Below are 22,236 nucleotides of genomic sequence, written 5' to 3' on the forward strand. Positions count from 1 at the left end.
CTTCCACTTTCTTTCTTTTAAATACTCGGTGCCACACTTTCTTCTGTGCCTCGTGGACGCTGCCCCTCACCCCCTCTGTCTGTCCAGGTGAGCCGTGGTGGGCGAAAGCCGGCAGGTCCAGGCCAGGACACTGCTGGCCGGGGCCTCTGCTGGGAACAAGCCCTCTCTCCCTGAGGTCGGTTCCTCTGCTAGACGCTGGCCTTCCTGGCCCCCAGAGGAGAAGGGCGCTGGCCGCACGCACTCAGGTGTCTGCAGAAGATATGTGCGCATAGCTCCCGCCTGTGCTAGGCGCTGCCACGAGGCCCCGCACCTCCAAGGGCCCTGTGACCCTTTCAGCACTGAGCTCGGCGGATGCTGTCATTGTCCCTGTTTCACAGACGGGAAAACTGAGGCTCAGAGGATTTGGTGACCTGGTCAAACTCCCGCTGTAGGAAAGTGGTGGAGCTCTGGTTCTGACCCAGCATTGAGGCTCCGGGCCCAGGCTTTCCAGTGTCAGAACCATCAGACAGCCAGAGACTCTGGACAACCTCTTCCTGCCCGCCGCGTCCACGTGGGCTTGATGTCCTGGCCCTGCAGTGACGTGGGTTTCTCCCCAAGTTGCTGGGCCAGTTGGGCCGGATTTCTGAGCAGGGCCGGAGGGGAAGCGGGCCCAGCTGGGGCCGGGTGAGGCCCACAGACCCTCGAGCCCTGAGTCCAGGGGAGGGTTGTCTTCTCAGCTCCCAGCAGAGGTGGCGACTCTGACTTGGGGTGGAGAGAACATGCGTGCAGCCCATGTGCACACCACAGCAGGTGCGCGGGGGGCCTGCTCCAGCCTCTGAGCGCAGGCCCGGAGACACACCAAGGTGCGCACACACAACGCAGAGCACACCCCTGACCTCGAGATCCCACTTCTGGGAAGCTGCCCGAAGCACGGAGTGTGGGGTGAGTGCCAAGACTCTGCTTCAAGGAATGTCCCTCTGTGTGACTCCTAATCACGGCGCTGGCGGCACTTGGGGCCGCAATGGGGGTGTGTGGGTGGCGTGCTCAGCCCTTGAGCGAAATAAGGACGCAGCTTGAGAACAGTCTTGCGTGCCCGGCGCCCGCCTGGATGAAACCGAGTCACAGCCAGCGAGGAAGCGGGTCTGGCGTAACTGGGCTGGTGTCTGAGTCCGGATGGCTGTGGGCTTGGGGGCCCCACGGGAAGTAAGTGATGCCGCGTGGTTACAAAAAACAGAGCGCTTTGAAGATGACGATGAATTCTGCGCACACACACCCTCCCCCAGGCAACCTTGAGGTGCGAAGGAGATCAAAGTCGCAATGCTGCCTTAAAGGCAGGCGGTCGGGGCAGCCGTGGCGTCCAGGGGGGCACAGAGCTGCGGTGAGGAGGGTGGGGCCCCAGACAGCCCAGGTGAGGAAGGTCCCCGCAGCACGGTGAGTGGGAACAAGACCCCCAGCACACATGGGCGCCTGCATCTGGAGAGCGGTGGGTGTCGGGGACCAGAGCAGGGAAGGGAGACTCCTGCCGCCAGCAGAGCAGTCCGCACCTCGAGTCTGAGCGTCATTCCTGTAAAACGCAGAGGAAAAGGGGTTCCCCAGGTCTCAGGGCGGCACACGGCAGCGGGGATGTCCCAACACGCGGGCAGTGCCCACTGGGCCCATGCGCTCCTTCGCCAGCCTGCCACCCTCCCGTCGTGGCCCTGGGCCGGCTTCCCAGCTCTCTGCCGCTGCGATCCCCTCTGGCTGAGCTTCAATTTTCTGCCAGGCTGGCCCAGCCGCTGCAGAGCCGCCTCTGATAACACCCTGCATCAAAGAGCAGAGCAATTAGGCAATTACACTGTTTTCAATGGAATTTAGAGCTTGGTGTTTCCCCGGGAGGGCGAGGGACAGAGGGCAAGGCTAGTGACAGACTCAGGAGATGACACTCAGCCCTGCGGCCCTGGGGGCATGGAGTCGGCAGACCCCACACCATTGTCCAGGCACGGGGACCCATAAGGACCTGGTCCTCTGGAGCCACGGGACACAGCTGACAAATACACAGACGACCCCAGGATGAGACGATCCCAGGATAAGACAGTAAGTCGGGAAAGGGAATGACTGGGGAACGCGGCCAGCCAAGGCGGTCAGCCTCGCCAAGGAGCTCATGTTCCTCCCGGGAAGCTGGGAGGGAAGAGGCGGACACACAGCCTTCCCGACACCACAGAGGGCAAGCGCAAAGGCCCTGGGGTTCACGCCGTCCTGGCCACGTTAGAGGTCGACACAGGCAAGGCAGGGAGTCTCGGGAGAGGCCGGCTGGGCAGCTGTGGCCCCTGCAGCTCAGGGCAACCCCGTGGAAGGCACCTGGACTGAAAGGGGCTGCCAGGGGCACCTAGAACCTTGCAGCCCTCTGCGTCCTGGCCCCTGAGGGCCGGTGCGGCTTCCCTGACAGAGCCGGGGGCGGGGGGAGGGCACCCCTGTGAGTGAGGGGGTGCTTCTAAGAGAACCAAGCAGCCAAGGAACACCCTCCTTGCCAGGTGGTGAGCTTCCTGTCCTGGGAAGTATTCCAAGGCTGGACGGCCCGCTGAGAGGGTCTGATAGAGGGCACTCCAGTGCTGTGGGCAGGACCATGTCTGCTGCCCAGCTGGTCTGGGGGCATCCTCGGGGGTGGCTCAGGTGGCAAACAACCAACAGCCTGCCAATGCAGGAGCCTCAGGACACGGGTTCTGTCCCTGCTTGGGAGGATCCCCCGGAGGCGGGCATGGCAGCCCACTCGGGTACTCTCGCCTGGGGAGTCCCATGGACGGAGGAGCCTGGCGGGCTATGGTCCACGGGGTCACAGAGTCAGATGTGACTTAGCACACACATGCATGCACATGCACTCTGCTGGGTGTGGCTTGTTTCCCCATTTCCTCACAGCCACACACGGATCTCAAAGCTTGACGTTGCTGGGAAGACACCTCCTCACAGGGCTTCAGAGCTGCCAGGGTTTGAAGCCCTCCCTTCCCTGTGCCTGACCGCCACTCCCCAGACAGGCACATGCCTGCGCGGTTTCTCAGGGCTCCTCCCACATGTACAAACACAGCAGCAGGCCCGCAGGACGGCCTCCCCTTCCTGCCGGGCGCTGCTCTGCTGCCTTCCTGGTTCTGTGCCGGCCCCTGGGCATCCGAAGCAGAGACTCTGTACCAGTTTCCGGGTGGGTTGTGCTCACATGTCACAGACACAGACCCCGGCTCCCACAGGGTAACCTCGTCTGTGTAACGTCAGGGTAACGCCCGGCTGTGTCCGCATGTCCAGTGTTGGCATGGGCTGCAGGGTCAGGGCCAGACCCTGCTGGACAGACAGCATCCCGTCTGTGGGCGCTGCCGGATGCTCCCCCCAGCGCCATGGCTGGGACCTGATTCCCGTGTGTCCCGGCGCACAGAGTCTCTGGTCCTTCTTCTCGGCTCCCCAGGTCACGTGAGAGCATGGGCATCTGTCACGCTGGCTCAAGGCCTTTGAGTTTCCTTTTTGAAAAACCGTCTATTGCTGTTTTCTCCCCACTTTTGTTGGGCTGCCTCTTCGTGATTTCTAGGAGCTCTTCATATATTGATGAAAGTGAACCAGACCATGGCCTGCAGTCTACTACATCTACTTCTACATAAAACATCCATTTCTGCTTTACTGACTACGCCAAAGCCTTTGACTGTGTGGATCCCAACAAACTGGAAAATTCTTCAAGAGATGGGAATATTAGACCACCTGACCTGCCTCTTGAGAAATCTGTATGCAGGTCAGGAAACAACAATTAGAACAACAGACTGGTTCCAAATCAGGAAAGGAGGACATCAAGGCTGTACATTGTCACCCTGCTTATTTAACTTATATGCAGAGTACATCATGAGAAACACTGGGCTGGAGGAAGCACAAGCTGGAATCAAGATTGCCGGGAGAAATATCAATAACCTCAGATATGGAGATGACACCACCCATATGGCAGAAAGTGAAGAGGAACTAAAAAGCCTCTTGATGAAAGTGAAAGAGGAAAGTGAAAAAGTTGGCTTAAAACTCAACATTCAAAAAAACTAGGGTCATGGCATCTGGTCCCATCACTTCATGGCAAATACATGGGGAAACAGAAACAGTGGCTGACTTTATTTTTCTGGGCTCCAAAATCACTGCAGATGGTGAGTGCAGCCATGAAATTAAAAGATGCTTGCTCCTTGGAAGAAATGCTATGACCAGCCTAGACAGCATATTAAAAAGCAGAGACATTACTTTACCAACAAAGGTCCATCTAGTCAAATCTATGGTTTTTCCAGTAGTCATGTATGGATGTGAGAGTTTTTCTAAAGAAAACTGAGCACCGAAGAACTGATGCTTTTGAACTGTGGTGTGGAGAAGACCCTTGAGAGTCCCTTGGATTGCAAGGAAATCTAACTGGTCCATCCTAAAGGAGATCAGTCCTGAATGTTCATTGAAAGGACTGACGCTGAAGCTGAAATTCCAATACTTTGGCCACCTGATGCGAAGAACTAACTCATCTGAAAAGACCCTGATGCTGGGAAAGATTGAGGGCAGGAGGAGAAGGGGACGACAGAGGATGAGATGGCTGGATGGCATCACCTACTCGATGGACGTGAGTTTGAGTAAACTGTGGGAGTTGGTGATGGACAGGGAGGCCTGGCGTGCTGCTTTCCATAGGGTCGCAAATAGTCAGACGTGACTGAGCGACTGAACTGAGCTGACTGACAGCCTGTAGGCTCAATCAGGCCTGCTGATTTACTATTTTTTTATCATCAAAATCCCCTGGGGCACACAGCCAGGCTCCCTGTCTGTGGCTGTTGCAGTTACCCCAGGAACGCTGACGGCCTACGGCCTGGGAGCTGGGGTGTGCGCTGTGTGGACAGTGAGTCTGCTGACCCCGGGATGGGATGTCTGTGATGTGAACTGCGAACGCTTCCCCCAGTTGGTCGTTCATCTTTTGACTGTTTTTTTCCCTTCTGAGTGCATATAAAATTTTTAGTTGTCCAGACGTGTTTTAATAGGGCTCAAAGCTGTTTGACTTTGGAGGGTCGTTGCTTCTCGAAATCCAGAATCTTTACACACCACACTCTGCAGTTTAAGGTCACTGTGTTTTGCTCCCGAGCTAAGAGGAAATGAGTGGAAAAAGGCAGATTTGGACGAGCACTGTCTAGAAGCTGCTGGAGACTTTAGCACTTGCACTCCGCCTTCTGGGGGTTTACCCGTTTGAGAGATGAAGACTGTAAGGCAGGTTAGGGGGTACTGCGACCTACAGTACTCGACTTACAGACGAGTAAACTGAGGCTCAGGGGTCGTGCAGCCCGCAGGCCTGCGGGGACAGCGCCGCCACCCCCACGGGGCGACCCTGGCTGGTCCCGCAGAGAACGAACGAGACCGAGGGGCGGAGCGGCTGTCCGGAGTGGCAGGAAGAGCCACAGCTTCGCGTCCCGCCTCGCAAACCGCGCCGGAGCCCCTCGTCTCGCTCCCACCCCCGGCCCCCGCCCGCGGCCCCGGCAGCGCAGGTGGCGCGATGCCCAGCGCGGCCGGCAGGGGCGGCATCACACCGGCGGGGAGCTCGCTCCTCAGCTGCTGCGTCCCGGGCCCCAGAGCCTCAGCTGTGTCTGCACCCCGCACCCCACCTGTATCCCAGCCGCCCCCACGGGCCATCCCAGCCCGGCCCCCACCTGTATTCCGGCGCGGTCCTCCACCCGCGATCCCAGCCAGGTGTCCCCACCTGTATCCCAACCGCCCCCACCGGCCATCCCAGCTCGCCCCCCACACCCGCGATCCCAGCACGGCCCACCGCCCCATCCCAGGAACCCATCCTGGCCCCGCCCCGCCCACCTCCTGGCCCCGCCCCGCGGCCCCTCCCCCAGGCCCTCCCTCCTGGCTTCAGGCTTCAGTGCCCGGGGGTTTTGGGCTTGGAGTCAGACCCACGGTCGGGGGCGGGAGCCCGCCGCCGGCCACACAAGCGCCCTTGGGATCCCTCCCCCGGGGTGGGGGGGGGGGCGGGCTCCTGTCACCTGAAAATAAAACCCCGCCCCCTCTGCTGGCCGACCTGCAGAGGCCCTGGCCGCTGGCATCACCTCCTCCACCGCGACCACGCTCCTTCCTGCTCGGCCCTCCCCCCAGCCTCAAGGCCCCCTGGGCTTGCAGCGCCCCCAGCCCCACTCCCAGGACAGCCCCCCACTTCCCAGGATGCTCCCCTCGCGGGATCTGGAGTAGCCCGGATTCCTAGCTGCGTGTTTCCCGCCCACCCTGGTGCACACCCCTAGGAGACTGCGGGGGCGGGCCCCGCACCCCCACTCAGTCTGTCTCTCCCCGGCCACTCTCCGTAGCTGACCACCGCAAGGCCTCCGAAACCCAGGAGGGAAGGCAACCTCAGTCTGGACTCTGCTGCGCAGGCCAGTGAACCCCCGCTGGGGGCCTGGAGCTGGGTCTTCTCTGGAAGCTGGCCTCCACACCACGGTCTGGGACGCTGGCCATGACGGACATGGGCCTGAGCCCCGGGGGAGGGGGACCCAGGTCAGCTTGGGCCGGGCAGCTGCTGCTCATGCGTACTGAGCCACTCAGGCCCCACGCAGCTCCGGGAAGAGCCAGTGGCCTGTGCACCTGCCGGTCCCTTGCTTGGATGCTGGCCCGTCCCTGGGGTCCCCATCCACCTTCCTGCTTCCTTCGGGTCTCTGCCCCCGAGTCTCAGTGACCCTGGCCCTGACCACATCCGCCACGCTCCCCTTCACTGCGTGGCTTTATGAGTTTGCCCCACAGGATGGTGCCCGGGGCCCAGCTGGTGCTCGGCAAATACCATCGGGGGTGAATTTGTTCTGAGTCCCTCCCGCTGGCATGTGGAGCCACTGCAGAGCGGGGGCCTGTCCCCGGGCTCCCTTGATGGCAGCCAAGCCGTCAGAGCACTTTGCCTGAGCGTGGGAAGGAGAGGGTGTGCCGTGGTGCCTGGCTGTGACGGTGCCCTTGGGGACAGCTCTGTCCCTGGTGCGGACGGGCCTGTCACAATATGTGTCTCACAGGCCGCGGCTGCAAACACGGCGCTGCCAAGGGGGACCACCGGCTCTCACGGTGCCAGCGGCACGCTGCCCGGGTCCCAGTGTCTGCCTGGCTGCCCCCAGGGTGCGGAGAGCGACCTCGCAGTCCTGTCTCCACATCCTCTCCACCCCCTCAACCCCCCATCCCCCTCCCCACCCCTGCTCCGGCACCGTCTGCTCGAGCCTGGACCCCCATGGCCTGAAGCCAGCCCAGAACACTCTGCTTCCGAAGGCCTCTCGGGGATGTTCCGCCGGCCAGCCCCCCGCCCCGGGGTGGCCGCACACCTCCTGGCCCCTGGAGTAGGACACACATGGGGAGGGCCCCTCTGCACAGGACTCCCCCAGGCCTGGAGCTTGGAGGCTCGAAGCCAGTGGTCTTCGAGCCTCATCTCAACGTCTCTTTCTTATCCGTCTGCCTGTGTGTCCGTCTGTCCGGGCAGACCCTGTGGCTGGTCTCTGGACACAGACTCAGGCGCTCGGGAAACCTGCTTCCTGGCTGAGGCCAGCCCTGCCTACCTAGCTGGCCAGCTGGTCCTGCCTGCTGCCCCTGGGGGTGGGGGCTCCTCTCATGACACCACCCAATGCCCCCCCCAACCCCGCTCTGCCCCGCCCGCACCCAGAACCCGTCCTCAGCCTGGGGCGACTTCTCCTCTTCACACTCCCACAGCTCAGCTAGTCTGAAACACACAATTTAGCACTTAATTATACACTCTGCTCACTAATTATTTTGTGCCTTATCTCTGTGGCTGCGTGAATACTGGGAAGCAGATCGCACTCCCGGGCTCCGGCCTCCGTGAGGCCTGTGCCTCCTGCCTCCCTGGGGCTGGGAAGGGGGCCCTTGACGGCAGCCTGGAGCCCACGGTGCCCCACGGGTGGGCCTGGGCGGGGAGAGGTGGCTCATCCACTCCCTCTGCACATGTTCGCCCAGCCCCCAGCCTGCCCTCCTGGGCCCTGGGCGTCCAGCAACCCCCGGACCACGGGGCCTCCCCACCTTGCCCCAGACACACACGGAGCCGCCCCACCAGCCCCGCAACCTCGCCTGGGCCCACCACCCTCTTGCTGGACGACGGAAAGCTGCGGACCCCCCGCAGGCCACCCTCTGCCTGCGGCCGAGGAAGGGGGGTGTCCCTCCACTCCGTCCCCTTGGCGAATGGCACCGGGACAGACGTCATTGTCTCTTCAGGCTCTGGGCAGAGGCGGGGTACGGGGGTGTGCGGGGGGCTCACCCTTGAGGCTGGACTGGGGAAAGGCCTGTGGGGTGTGGGGAGAGACTCGGGCTCCACGGGGCCCACCCGCTGACCGCACCCTGGGCAGGCATCCCCACCACCCTGAAGCCCTGACGTCCGTCCTCCCTGGGGGTCCTGGGGCCGGGGCACCTGGGAGCCTGCGAGGGGAGCCTGCGAGGCAGACGTGGGGCTGGCCGGGCTGTGGCTCCTCCCGCGGGGCACGGCCTGACCCCCGACTTTCCGCCGCTCGCGCAGGCCCGTCCGTCTGTCTGTCCTCCTGTGTCCTGTCCTCTCCTGCCCCAGCCCATCACCTGGACGCTTGGCTCTGGTCTCCCGGGGGGTCCCATTGACCGCTGCCCTCTGCAGACGCCCCTTTGTCTTTGAGAGAAGGTCCCTGCCCGCAGTCAGGGTCCTCAGTGACCACTCTTTCGGCCCCTCCAGCCCCCAGCCCTGGGACACCTTCCGCCATGGAGAACCAGCCACAACCCGGTCCCGGCGGGCCTGACCTCTGCCGGCGCTCCGGGTCAGCATTCGGGGGGCCCAGGCACCCTGATCCAGAGATGAGGGGCCACTTCAGGTCTTGCCCCAGCTCCCAGCTGGGGCCCTGCCGGGGCTCTGCTGCAATTAGAACAGAGATACACCCCGATCACAAAGGCCCGCCGCCCCCCGTTCCCTGGCCCCCTGCTGCCCGGCCAGCCCTGTCCCAAGACCTCTGCCACACACACGTGTCCACTCCCCATTGAGCGTTCACCTGGCCAGGACACACGGGCTGCCTTCCTCACGGCGGGGTCCCAGGCACCCAGTCGGGGCTCCTGTAAGGGGGGCGGGGGGCGGTGAGGCTTCCTGGGGTCTCCACTCCTGGAGGGTTCGCAGGGGCAGGCCCTGCTCTCGGGCAGAGGGTGGCCCTGCAGATGAAGGCTACGTGAGATCGGGGTGGCAGTGTGGGGGGCGGAGTGAACAGGGCTGGTGGCCACCTCTCTGGGTGTCCCTTTGGTCTCAGCCCTGGGCCAGGCAGCATGGCAGCCCCCTGCACCCACCTCAACCCCTGGGTGTGTGTGTGAGCAGCTCCGGGTGCCTGGTGTGCCCTGGGCATGTCTGCGCAAAGCTGACCTGCCTGTGGCAGCAGCCCCGTGACCGTCTGCAGCGTGTGCAGGGCGGGTGTGTGCGTGTATGTGTGCGAGCGTGATTGTTTTGGTGTGATCGGTGTGGGTGTGATTCTGGAAGGCTGTCTGCGAGGATCTGGGGTGTCAGCTGAGGGTGTCAGGGTGTCCCCAGGGCCTGTGGGGCTGTGTGAGGGCGGTTCGTGGGCTCTGCTTCTGTCTGAATGGTCAGGGGGCCTCTGCCATGGGGCCCCGCGGCCCTGGCCTGCTCCCCACTGTCCCCACCCCCAGTTCCCATCACGCAGCAGCGGAGGGTCTTATCAGCTTGGTGGGTGAGACGGGGGCCATGCCGGAGACGTGCGGGGGTGAGGCGAGTGGACAGGGAGGGAGAGTGGTCTTCACTGGACAAGGCCCGCGTCCCCCACTTTCCTCCTGGGTGGGCAAGGGCTGGACTCACGGACACCCGCCCTGCTCCCAGCCTGGCCCCACCCACCCAGGAGGCTCAGTGTGGGGGTGGGAGGGGGAGGCGTGAGGAAATGACCGGTGAATGCGAGCAAATGCCGGGGCTCTGTGCCACCCGGAGCGCCGTCTGGTGAGAGGGAAAGCCTCCCAGGCTGGGCGAGGGGCTCTGGGCAGGAGCTGGTGAGTCTGGGGGGAGGACTCTCAGGTCTGAGCCTCCAGGGTGTGGCTCCCTTCCCAGAAGCAAGACAGACTGACGGCTGAGAAACAGCAAACTGTTCACTGTCTCTAAAAGCACAAACCTCTGGGCTCTCCTGACCAGCACACACGGACAGAAAGTGAAGAAAACCATTTTGCAATTTAATCTGAAATAAACACACTGGAAAAGACCCCGATGCTGGGAAAGACGAAAGGCAAAAGGAGAAGAAGGATGCGGAGGCTGAGATGGTTGGATGGCATCGCCGACCACAGACACGAGTCTGGGCGAAGTCCGGGAGATGCTGAGGGACCGGGAAGCCTGGCGTGCGTGGGGTCGCCAGGAGCCGGGCACGACTTAGTGACTGAACAGCAGCAGCGGCAAGGTGGCTTTAGAGGAAGCGGCTCCAGGAATGTAAAGCGGCCCGGCCACCTCCGCGTCCCTTCCCCGGCCTCCCCCGGGGCAGCACCTCCTGTGACCACTGAGGCTGTGTGCTGATGTGCTGTGACCTGGGCCCACAGGCTGCCGTCCCTTGTCATCGAGGCATGCGATCGAGATATGCGATCGAGATACAGAACCATCCCCATCGCAGGGACCGCTCCCTCCCCCGCCACTCCCAGCCCCACCACCTCTGGCCCAGGAGCCATCTCACAGCTTCCTCCTTCAAGGCGTTCCTGCAAGAGCTCCCTGGGCGGTCTGGTGGTTAGGACTCTGAGCTTCCACTGCAGGGGGCTCGGGCTCTATCCCTGGGGGGCGGAACAAACATCGCACAAGCTGCACCCCAAAACGGGGGGTTTCTTGTAAGTGGATCCCTAGCGTGCGGCCTTCTCAATCAGCGAAACGCCCTTGGGAGCCGCTTGAGCTGGTGCTGGGACACAGGCTCTGAGGCCGTCGCCTGGACCGGATGTTGGGGTTGTTCGCAGTTCTTGACTATAGAAACGCCTGCTACAAGCAACTGCGTGCAGCGTCTCGTGTGGACGGAAGATAAGGTTTCTCCGGTGTGAGAGCCCAGGGTCGTAGGATCGACGTCTGGTTGAAGCAACTGCCCGTCTGCAGCGGCCGGTGAGCCTTCCTGTTCTCCCTGTCCTCGCCAGCGCCGGGCGCTGTCGCCTGCTTCCTTCTCTGACTTTCAGCCCACCTGTGTCATTAGATTTGAGTGAGTGGGCGGCACAGAGCCGGGCTATTTTTCCCACGCAGTCTGTCTCTGTCTTTTAATCGCGAACTAGACTGTTTAGGTTTAATCTGATTATTGACATGTTAGGGTTAAGTCTGCTGTTTAATTTTCTTGTCTTTTTGTTCCTTCTGTTCTTAATTCCTATTTTCTTTTTCTTGTCTTCTTGTGTGCCACTTGAGCCTTTAAGAGATGTGGGCTTCCTTGGTGGCTCAGTGGTAAAGAATCCGCCTGCCAGCGCAGGAGACACGGGTGTGATCCCTGGTCTGGAAGATCCCACATGCACGGGGCAGTTAAGCCCGTGCACCACAGCTGCTGAGCCTGAGCTCTGGAGCCTGGGAGCCGTGGCTACTGAGCCCACGAGCCGCAACTGCTGAAACCTGAGACCCCGTGCTCCACAGCAAGAGAGGAGCCCCACCTGCCACAACCAGAGAAAGGTCCAAGCCGCAACCAAGACCCAGCACAGGCCAAAAGTAACTACGGAATAAGAATTATCTCAAAGTTATTTTGACTTATATATAGTGTCTTTGATTGTATCTCCATATTTTGGTGGTGTTCTAGGTGTACATTATAATTACATAACATCACAGTTTATCGATTTGACATTTTATCAGTTGGAGTGAAGTATAGCAACAGGAGTCCCTCTGTGTCCACTCCCTATTTAGTGTGATTGTCTTAAACATTTCCTCCACATGCACTGAGAATCACATCAGCTAGTGGCACAATGTCTGCCTCAATCGTCAAACAAAACTTGGGATACTTAAGAGGCGATGAATCCGTTTGCCCGTATTCTTGTTCACTTTGTGTTCTTTCCTGATGTTCCAAGATCCCTGCTTTTCTCCTTTTCTTCTTGTTTAGGGAACTTACTGTAATAATTCCTTTAGGGTAGGTCTGATGGCGATGGTGACAAATTCTCAGTTTTCTTTCTTCTGAGAATGTCTTGATTTCTTTTTCATTCCTGAAGGATATTGTCACCGGATATAAGATTCCAGGCTGACATTTCTTTCAGGGCTTGAAAAATGTTTGCCATTTCCTGCTGGTCTCCGCGGCTTCTGATGAGAAATCTGCTGTCAATCAAATCGTCTTTCTCCTATACCTAAGACGCCATTTCTCCCATTGCTTTCAAGACTTTGTCTTCAGTTTTCAGAAGTTTTAATATGCTATATATCTCAGCATAGATTTCTTTTGGTTAATCCTTTTGGGGTATTTCTCAGCTTCCTAAATCTGTAGATTTTGGTCTTTTGCCAAATTTGAGAAGCTTTTCTCGGAAAACTTTTCCAGTCCCACTCTCTTCTTTTTTTTTTTTTCCTTCCTGGATTCTGATCACTCAAATGTTAGATCTTCCTCCTTTTTTTTTTTTTTTTTTAAAGTTTCTTAGGTCCTTTCGGGTGTCTCAGATGGTAAAGAATCTGCCTGCAATACAGGAGACACGAGTTCGATCCCTGGGTTGGGAAGATCCCCTGGAGAAGGAAATGGCAACCCGCTCCAGTATTCTTTCCTGGAGAATCCCCATAAACAGAGGAGCCTGGTGGGCTACAGTTCAAGGGGTCGAAAAGCGGGCCTGCTCATTTTTTTTAGGTCTACTTTTTCTGTCTTGTTCAGACTGAGTAACTTTCACTGCTTCATCTCTAAGTTCCCCTCCGTTCTGGCGCTGAGCCCACTGGTAGAGTTTTACACTTCGCTTACTGTATTTTCCAGTTCCAAAGTCTCCATTCAGTCCTTCTTTAAGCTTCGGTTTCTTTTCGGAGACTCTCCACGGTTCCATTTGCTTCAGTCATCTTCACTGCTGAAGGAGTTTCGTAACGGCCGCCTGAGCATGGCTGGCAGACAGCACTGACGTCTGTGTCCGCTGTGGTTGGCTTCTCTTGACCATCATTTCGCATTCAGCTTGAGATCTTCCTGGATCTTGGTATGAACAGTGATTTGCAACTGAAGCCTGGACTTTGCGGGGCTCAGGGTACGAGATTTTGGGCCTTATTTAAACCTCTGTCTTCGCTGCATCCTCTGCCGCTGTTCTGCTGGGGGAAGGGGCAGCGTCTCATCACTGCCTGGTGGGGGCGGGGGTCCAGGCTGCCCAGTAGCCCCCCTCCGATGCTGCAGGTGGACGGTTCTCATTACTGCTGGGGGTGAGTTTTCTGGGCCCCACCAGGTCTTCAGTGATGTGGTCCCTGCTGGGCAGGTGCCTCATCACTGCCCCCCTGGCTTCCTCCGCAGAGCTGGGCAGGTGCTCCTGCTTGGTGGACTGTGCTGGTGAAAGCCTCCACGCCCAGGTGGCCTCTGATGCCCCCAGGGAGGGGGACTTGACCACCACAGGGAAGGGAGACTGTGCCCCAAAGCGAGTAGAACACGAGTTCATAACCAGTTAACTTAGAATTACTGTCCCTAAGTCACGTCTGACTCTTTGCGACTCCCTGGACTGTAGCCCACCAGGTCTCCTCTGTCCATGGGATTTCCCAGGCAAGAATACTGGAGTGGGTGATGATTTCCTTCTCCAGGGGATTTTCCTGATCCAGGGATCAAACTTGTGCCCCCTGCATTGGCAGGTGGGTTCTTTACCACTGGGCCTCCTGGGAAACCAATTTAGAATTGAGAACTTCTAAAGGTCCATGCTCTGTAGTTTTAAGGGATTCTTTTCCCCCTTCCACAATAGAACTGTCAGATAAAACGAGACTGTGTTTGACATGGGCTCACTGAGGATTCCATTCTCCTTCCACACACACAACAGGGTGGTGCCAGGAGGTAAGAGGTTTGCTGCGGCACAGCCAGCAAGCATCCAACTCCAGGCACACGTGATGAGCCTGTGGTGGCTCACTATCTTTCGGTCCAAGGTGGCTGCTCTAGCTCCAGCCATCACATCTGCATTCCAGCCAGTGGGAAGGGGAAAGCATGACTCTTTTTGAAAACACATATTCAGAGTTGCAGGTCATTTCTGCTTACACTTCACTGGGAGGCATTTACACACACGGCCACCCCGGCTGCCAGGAATGCTGGGAAATACAGCCTTTATTCTGGGAACCCTGTACCAGCTGAAAGTCTATAGAGTTAGTTCTGTTTGCATGTGAGAGGGGTTGGGAATGGATACTGGGGACAATGAACAGCTTCTGCTTCATCTTCTAATAAATACGATGAGTGCAGCCCTGTCCCCGCTGCATACCCGCCTCACCCAGGCACACTGAGTGCTCACTCCAAGTGAGGCCTGCTGTGGGTCCACGGGACCTACGTACATGTCAAAGTCCAAACAGCGTGTAAAGGTCAGACCAGGGGGAAACGACAGGACCTTGGACAATGCAGCTGCCGTGGATCCCCGAGGACAATGCCCAGGGACTCAGCCCCCAGCCCTCACCTTCAACAAGGCATGGAAACACACCACAAGGGTTTAAAACAGTAGTCTATGTTTTACATGGTTAACAAGTTACTCACAAGAAGGCACTTCACACGAAAGTGCACCACAACTGTGCCGATAACAAGGTAATTCCAATATTATTAGTACATGATGACAAGGTAGTTCCGACATTATTAATACAGCATCCACACGCTGCATCGCCGACCGTCTGTCTGGCCATGGGGCATGCATGCTTGTCGAGTTTTGCTACAGGAAGCTTCCTGTCTGTCACGCATCTCTATATTCATGGGTAAATAATCTAAACAGTGGACTCCTGGAGGCTGGGTGGCCTGGCTCCCTGTGACCAGCCCTGCCTTGGTGCACACAGGAAACTTCTCTAGGGCTCCCCCACCTTCCCCCACCCCCACAGCCCGCAAAGCCTCTGCCTGGGCCGGCCAGGAAAGCCGCGCAGCGAGCGGGAGGGGTGCCAGGCCTGCTTGGGTAGCATCGCCATGGCAACGCTTCCCCCACTCCGCTCCTTGCTGAGACCTGGGCATCTGTGGCCATGGAGACTGGTCCCGCCACGGGCACATCTGCATAGCAACCAGGGAGGGGGCCACGCAGCTGGGCCCCCGTCAGGAGAGCAGGCACACTTAGCGCTTTTATAAATCATTAAGGGGAAGATGGGCGCTTCGTCGAGAGACGGACAAAGGGCGCGGACAAAGAGGAGCCACAAGCGGCTAATAAATACGTGACAAGTGCTGGCACCGCCAGCGATCACAGAGATGCAAATGCAAACAACAATAAGATGCTTTTTCAAAAAAAGCCGTGCGGTTGGCAAGAGATGAAGAAAACAAAGAACAGAGGCTCAGAGTCGGGATGCGCAGGGGGACAGGGCTTGCAAACCTGCTGGTCTGAGCGCACGTTTACGGAACGTTTCTGGGAGGGCAATTTGGCAAAATGCATGAGAAGCCTTTAAAATGCACATACCTTTTGAACCAACAATTCGAGTTCCAGTAATTTCTTCCAAGGTAATAATTAAGTGAATAAAGATTTAGGTACAAGTGTGTTCCCTATAGGGGCAATTATAAAAGCAAAAAGTTAGAAACAAGCACAATCTGGAGGAAAAACGTGATTAAATCATCTGTTCGGCATTCATGCAAGAGAGGCCAGGTAACCATTAGGAACGCTGCAGACCGTTTAATGGCACAGAGCGCTGCACACAGTAACATGTTAAGTGGCAGAGAACGAATTCTGAAGCATGAATGGTGCCTGGGAGTTTGAGCGGAAGGGGACTCAGGGAGCCCCCCAACACCCCAGTCCTCGGCAACCCGCCACAGCCAGGGAGAGGACCTCCGGAAGTCTGGGTGTGCATCACGGCGGGCGTGGGGCAGGGCTGCAGGGACTGGGCAGCCCCGGCTGGGTCCTGGTGCCGCCAGTGGCCGTGGGCCTCGGGGACGGCCGTCCCGCGAGATCTTGTCATCACGTGGAAGGCGAAGTCTTCGTGATACCGGCCGCCACATCCCAGGTCGTCGGATGGCAAACCAGCCCCAGGGGACCCGGGGGTCAGTCACGAAGGGCAATGAAAGGTTTTTTCAAGGCAACCATGCAGGTTTGGAAACCTTGCTTGCATGAAAAAAATGAGCTTCGATGAGGGTGCTGTCACGGTTTAGTCGCTCAGTCGTGTCAGACTCTTTGCAACCACATGGGCTGCAGCCCACAGGCTCCTCTGTCCATGGGATTCTCCAGGCAAGAGAACGAGTGGGTTGTCACTCCCTCCTCCAGGGGAATCTTCTCAACCCAGGAACTGAACTGGAGTCTCCTGCATTGCAAGGGGATTCTGCACTGCTGAGTCACCAGGGAAGGACACGAGACATTAAATACTTAAAATTTTTTTTTATTTACGGGGCTTCCTTGGCAGTTCAGTGGCTAAGACTCTGTGCTTCCAAGGTAGGGGGAGTGGGTTTGATCTCTGGTCAAGGAGCAAGGATCCCACATGCTACTGCCCCAAAAAAGAGTTTTTCTTTGTTATTGGTGATAGAATACACGTAACATATAAAATCTGCCATCTAATCACAGTCTAGTTCCCCATGGGACAGGCTTACTTCACTGGTCACACTGCTCCGGGGCTCGTCCGTGTGGCAGTAGGTGTCCAAGCACTCTCCCTTCAAAGGCTGAGTCACAGTCCACCACGTGAATGGACCTCACTGTGTCCACCCATCACCTGGATAAAGAAGGCTGAGCGCCAAAGAATGGGTACTTCTGAACTGTGGTGCTGGAGAAGACTCTTGAGAGTCCTTGGACTGCAAGGAGATCCAGCTAGTCCATCTTTAAGGAAATCAGTCCTGGGTGTTCATCGGAAGGACTGATGCTGAAGCTGAAGCTCCGATCCTTCGGCCACCTGGTGTGAAGAACTGACTCACTGGAAAAGACCCTGATGCTGGGAAAGATTGAAGGCAGGAGGAGAAGGGACGACAGAGGATGAGATGGTTGGATGGCATCACTGAGTCGATGGACATGAGTTTGAGCAAGCTCTGGGAGTTGGTGATGGACAGGGAGGCCTGGCGTGCTGCAGTCCACAGGGTCGCAAAGAGTCGGACACGACTGAGCGACTGAACTGAACTGATCACCTGTGGTCAGACACTTGCGTTGTTTCACCTTTTAGCGGTTGTGAATAATGCTGTGGGGAACATGGGTGTGTGGGTATCTCTTTGAGACCCATGCAGGGCATTTTAGATGAAGAACCACGCCCTGGGGCAAAGCTAGAAAGTGACTGGGATGAGCCTTGCTCCCCGTGTGATGACGTCTGACTGTAGGGACCTGGGGACCAGGAGGCAGGGTGCTGTGAGCGAGCCTGCGGAGACTGTGAGGGAGAGAGCTCAGTCCGTTTGAGCTGGACTTCCTGGGGGAACTCTGAGCCCATTCAAAGACCGCAGGGGAGCAAAGCACACAGTCGCCAGAAAGGTGCAACCAGCGAGAAGCCACGCAGGGACATGGGGTGAGACTTAATTCAGCACAAGGCAGCCCACCCAGGAGACACGTGCTGGGGGTCGAGGGCAATTCACGGGAGTGGACACTCCATCCGGGGCCAGCCTCGCTCCCTCTGCGCGTCCGGCTCGGTCTTTGCTGCACTCTTGCATCTCCTATGTGCTCTTGTTTTATGCTGGCAGTGACTCCTCCTTCCCGACATTTCTGAGAGCATCCCAGGGTTTCCTCCCATTGACCCTCCTGGTCACACTGAGGGGTAGGGATCCTCAGCACGGAGCTGAGCAACAATTGTCCAGTCCCTGGAGCTGGAGCATGGCGGCCTGGGATGCCCAGCAAGGCACACGGGCAGTGAGACGCCAGAGGGCAACTGTGCAGATGCGGGATACAGGCCAAGCTCCGGGTGGGCAGAACCCACAAGGGAGGGTCAAGGACCAAGTCTCCCAGACTGGCCTTTCCCTATTTCCTGACCAGCCTGGGGCCCCCTCCTGCCACAGATGAGCACGAAGTCAGCCTGCCAGGAAGTGAAGTGAAGAGAAAGTTGCTCAGTTGTGTCTGACTGTGTCCCTGTGGACTGTAGCCGGCCAGGCTCTTCTGTCCATGGGATTCTCAAGGTAAGAACACTGGAGTGGGTTGCTATGCCCGCCTCCAGGGGATCTTCCTGACCCAGGGATCAAACCCAGGTCTCCTACATTGCAGGCGGATTCTTTACCAGCTGAGCCACCAGGAAAGCCCTAATCTGCCTGGGGACCTCCACAACTACCCATATTATTTGCTGTTTAGTTTTTTAAAATATTTATTTATTTGCCTATTTATTTATTTGGTTGTGCTGAGTCTTAGTTCCCTGACCAAGGATGGGGCGCGGGCCCCCTCCATGGGGAGTTCAGAGTCTTAGCCACAGGACTTTCAGGCAAGTCCCTGTCTGCTGTCTTAAATATCACCTCTGCACTGACCAGCCCGCCTCCAGCTGGACTCTCTAGGACTCCTGACTCACCTTGGTGTCTCCACTCAGGACCCAGGACGAGGCTCAAGCAAGCTGGAGGACACGCTCCTCCCGACCCTCTTCCCAAAACCAATTCCTCTTCCCGCCGTCCCCCGGTCAGTAAACAGGCTCCCTTCTCCATTTTGAACTCTGTTGCTGCAATCACAAATCTTGTCGGCCCCGTTTTCAAAGTCTGTGAAGAATCCGGCCTGAGTCCTCTGGCCCTGCTGATTCACCCGGGTGCCCGCCACCATGGACTCTGGGGCCCCTTGCCCAGCCCCCAGCGGCCTTCACGTCCATTCTTGCTCTGCAGACAACAGCTGGATGGAGCCCTCAACAAGCACAGCAGGCAGCCGTCTGCTCGAGGACCTGCCTCTATCTCATCCACGAATCCCAGAGCACATCTAATGGCCGACGGGGCCCTGTAGGGTCTGAACCCCCGCGGCGCCAGCCCGCCACCCTCCCCTCACTCTCGTCCCTTGCTGGTGGCCACGTTCTGTCTTGACTGTCCAAGAACAGCCCGCCCCGGGGCTTTGCATCTCCTACCTGGGCGCTCTCCCCTCATCAGCTCCCCCACCCCCACCGCCGCCTGCACCTGGGGGCCTCGGGCTGCTTCTCACATATCACCCCTGTCCCTTCGCCAAGCCAGTCTCCCCCGTGCCCGGCCACCGGCGAGCATAGAACGCGCCTCACCCAGAAGGGACTGGAAGGAAGGGCTGGCTGTGGGGAGATCAGATGATGGGACGCGTGCCCCAAAGAGACCCCGCGAGACCTGGAGCTCAGTGGTGCAGGGGGGCGTGGCCACTGTCAAAGGGCCGACGGCTGGAGGGGACACCCACAGCCCCGCCCACCTACGGCCCCACCCACCCCACAGCACCAATGACAGGAGAGGACACTGCACAGCCCCGCCCATGCCACAGCCCCGCCCACCCAGCCACCCTCCACTGGCCACACCTAGCAGGAAGGAGCCTGGGCGCACGAGACAGAGGGACCAAGACGAAGGATGGGGTCCCATCAGGCTCCCTTCCTCACCAGCTGTATGACTTTGGGCAAGTGTCTCAGCTTCTCTGTGCTCAGTTTCGTCTCCTATAAAATGGGGGTCACACGGGTGCGCACCTCAGAGAGCCATTCTCGGTGTTACTGAGCTAAGGCCGGCCAAGCAGGCAGACCGGCACCTGCACACGGTAAGTGCCATGGAAAGGCAGCGCTTGTCCCCCTGGAAGGGCAACACCAGCGTGGGAAGTGGCCTGCCGCTCGGACCCTGTGGCCCGATGTCCTGGTGGGCCTCTCTGGCTTCAGCCGCCCTGCCCCGGCAGGGAGGTGTTATGATACTTTACAATAAAAATTCAAAACCAAACAGAACCACAACAGCAACTCCAGTCTGCAAGGACAGTGAGGGGTCAGATTCATGCTCAAGAGATGCGGAGGTGTGAAGGCAGAGCTGAAGGTCAGTGGGTCCCGGCCCCCCCTCAGCAAAGCCCCAGCTGGAAACAGCCCACCTGTCCATCAACAGGGTAACAGATGTGAGCCAGGGGTACTGACCCAGCCAAACACCGCAGCACAGTGAACAAACCACGAGTGCACAGCAGTGCGGATGCATCTCGCGAAAGGTGCCGGGCAAAAACGCCAAATAAAAAAGGAGACAAACTACGATTCCATTCTATTTTTAAAAAGAACAAACAGGCAAAAATGGGGACTTCCCTTAGTCCAGTGGCTAAGACTCAGCTCTCCCAGTACAGGGGCCCGGGTTCCACCCCTCAGGGATCTGGACCCCACAGTAGGACTGAACACGCCGAAACTAAAGTTACTGCAGCCGAGACGCAACCCAGACCTGGGGCAGCCAAATAAGGAAATAATATTGCAAAAGTAAAAACAGGCAGCACTGAAAAAGAGACATCTATCATAATAAGGACCTGCTGAAGAGCACGGGGAACGCCACTCAGTACTCTGTAATAATCTACATGGGTAAAAACCTGAAAAAGGATGAATATATGTATGTGTATAACTGAACCACTTGCTGTACATCTGAAACTAACACATTGTAGACAACTATATTCCAATAAAAATTATAAACAAAACACAAACAAAAAACAGGCAAAGTAAACAACCATGTTCTCGTGATGCGGCGTTGACAGGATAAAAGTGCGCAGGAAAGAGGGGGCGTGGTCAGCGTGAAAGTTGGAGTGCGCTCACGCCAGGAGCCGAGAGGAGGGGTCGGGTTTTCTGCCCCGGGCGATGCCTACGATGACCCCCTGACGTGCATTGCTGGCGGCTGCAATCTTCTGGGTGTTCACGACTCACAAAGAAGAAACTATTTTTACTCCCTGGGTCTCTAAAGACTCACAACTGTGACACTCTGAGCCACGGCGGACACTTCCAGAAGGCCTTTCACAAGCAGGAAAGCGCCCGGCTGGCAAGTGGCTGCGATTCCCCCTCTTTTGATAAGGAAACGGAGCTGGGGGGTGTTGGGGGGCCCACGACTGAACCCTGGGGCAGAGCAGGAACCCAGCATCCAGCCATAGCCCATCTTTTCCTTCCAGCAGCGCGTGTGGTGGGGAGGGACAATCACGTCCTGTAAATTGGTTTCATTTAAGATGCACTGGGGAGTCTGCGCTTCAGGAAACCCCGGAGAGAACTCATTTATTAATTGTCTCAGCAAATAGTTATCGCATGCCTCTTTTATTCACAGAGCTGTGAGCCCCTTTGAAACCTGAAATGTTCTTTCATCAAGGAACCAAGTGTGCCTTAATTTACTGGCGATGCAAGCCTCTATTTTCAGATGTTGATACTTTTAAACTTTTTGTTGTTTAAAAATTTATTGTTTTACTGTTTTTTCCCCTTATTCTAAAAGTAGTACATGTTCTACAAAACTGTAGAAAATCTAGGAAACTGGGTAAAACAAAGAGAAACTTAAGTTGCCTGCACCCCCTGCCAGAGATAACCACTGTGAACATGCATACTGCCTCCCAATGGCTTTCCTTGGGCAGGGACAGGTGGATTTTCTTACCAAACTGGAACCATCTTAGGTTTCTTCTTCCTTTAATTTTTATTTCATGTTGAACATCCAGTTGGAATCTATCCAGAAAAGCAGAGAGTGGGTTACCAAGCACGCAGGGCGGGGCAGGATAGGGGCCAGAGTGGGGTGTTGGTGCTGGTGGGGGCCCATGTGTGTGCACTGGGGGCCAGGTGCCCCTCTCCCCAGGTGATCAGCACTGTCACCACCTCCCCAGCGTGGTATCAGAGCACTGCCCCAGCGGGACCAGGGGAGAGACATCAGGAGACAGTACCCGAGGGGACACAGCAACAGGAGAGAGCACCCGAGGGGACAGAGCATCAGGAGATGAGCACCCGAAGGGACACAGCATCAGGAGATAAGCACCCAAGGGGACACAGCACCAGGAGATGAGTACCCGAGGGGACACAGCATCAGGAGAGAGCACCCGAGGGGACACAGCATCTGGAGACGAGCACCCGAGGGGATGCAGCACCAGGAGATGAGCACCCGAGGGGACAGAGCATCAGGAGACAGCACCCGAGGGGATGCAGCACCAGGAGGTGAGCACCCGAAGGGACAGAGCATCAGGAGACAGCATTTGAGGGGACACAGCATCGGGAGATAAGCACCCGAGGGGACAGAGCACCAGGAGACAGCACCTGAGGGGACAGAGCACCAGGAGACAGCACCCTAGGGGACAGAGCATCTGGAGACAGCACCCTAGGGGACAGAGCACCAGGAGACAGCACCCAAGGGGACAGAGCATCAGGAGACAAGCACCCGAGGGGATGCAGCACCAGGAGAT

This window comes from Bos javanicus, chromosome 22 (genome assembly GCF_032452875.1).
Source record: "Bos javanicus breed banteng chromosome 22, ARS-OSU_banteng_1.0, whole genome shotgun sequence".
In the NCBI taxonomy this organism is placed as follows: Eukaryota; Metazoa; Chordata; class Mammalia; order Artiodactyla; family Bovidae; genus Bos; species Bos javanicus.